General features: G+C 33.6%; 1 pseudogene; it reads left to right on the top strand.

Annotated features, from left to right (window-relative positions):
* Window positions 1-883: 883 nt before the first annotated feature.
* On the top strand, window positions 884-1,077 carry LOC117285418 (annotated as a pseudogene).
* Window positions 1,078-1,344: the final 267 nt, after the last annotated feature.

The raw sequence follows: 1,344 nt of genomic DNA on the forward strand, positions 1-1,344 counted from the left end.
TAAACTAGTGCAACCACTATGGAAATCTGGAGATTCCTCAAGAAACTAAAATTAGAAATTCCATACCGAATAGTTTCTCTGGTGTGAATAAACTGTAATAGTACGTAAGATACTAATAAGATTACTGACATTGTGAAATGGAAAGGAAGGGGCTAAAGGTGTAGGGAAGGTGGGATGGATAGGGGAAGGGAAATAAGGGAAAAGAAAATATTGTGAGATACAGAAAAGATGGAAATAAAGTGCTTGTAAGATGGGGAGGTGAGGAGGGGGTGAAGGGAGGGCAGGGACAAGGGGAAAAAATGAGAACCAAGACCAGTCATGTAGAGGTACAAGATCCCAACAATGAATGTAAGTGTACTGTATCCCTAAAATGTACCAATACTCAATTAAAGCTAAAAAAAAGAAAAATAAAAAGAAATTCCATTTGTCCTAGCTATCCACCTAGATATCTAGAGATGTCTTCCTGAAACAGATAAAGACATCATATTACAGTGATACGTGCATACCCATCTTTAGAATAGCACAATTCATAATAGCTAAATCTTTTAAATTGCCTATATGTCCATCTAAAGATGTATACATTAAAAGTATGCTATTTATACCCAATTAAGTATTAGTCTGAGATAAAGAAGTATAAGTGTGACACATTTGTAGGAAAATGGATGCATCTTGAGACCATAATATTAAGTCAAATAAATCAGACATGCAAACTTAAATATCATGTTTTCCCTTACGTGAGAAACCCAGTGTATAAATAAAAGAGAAAAATAAGGATATATTATAGGAAACAGAGAGATAGACTTTTTTCAAATAGGAATGAGAACAAGAGATAGAGGGACTGGACAGGTAGGTGAACAGAAGGGAATGTAAAAAAAATTAAGACAGCTTTGCGCAGTGGCAGTATCATAGCCAATGAGGTTTATCTGAGGCGCAATTATTGCTAACTGAAAAGAATTAAGACATTTTATGTACATGTACCAACTCCCCACAAAGAATATAATCATGTAATGCAAACATGCCCTAATAAGCATTAAAATAAAAGAATTTATAGTAATCTCAATGTCATTGGTCTGGAAAGCTGTACTTTGGCCACACTTTTTATGTTGTCAGTATCGATAGTCCTTGACACAAAGATTATTAAGGTGATAGGCTCTGTTGAAGATGGAATTGAAAATAGGATCAAAATATATAATTAGACCTGTTTACTCCACAAATTCATTCTAGCAACTTTAACTTAGTTCTAAATTATGTTATCAAAGTTATAAAAATAAATGTTCCACATTAACTCATGTAGCACTACCTTTTATCCTTTTCTAAATTCTGAAATGACAAGGGGAAAAAATG

Source organism: Fukomys damarensis, unplaced genomic scaffold (assembly GCF_012274545.1).
Source record: "Fukomys damarensis isolate Sample0158 unplaced genomic scaffold, DMR_v1.0_HiC HiC_scaffold_9, whole genome shotgun sequence".
Classification (NCBI taxonomy): domain Eukaryota; kingdom Metazoa; phylum Chordata; class Mammalia; order Rodentia; family Bathyergidae; genus Fukomys; species Fukomys damarensis.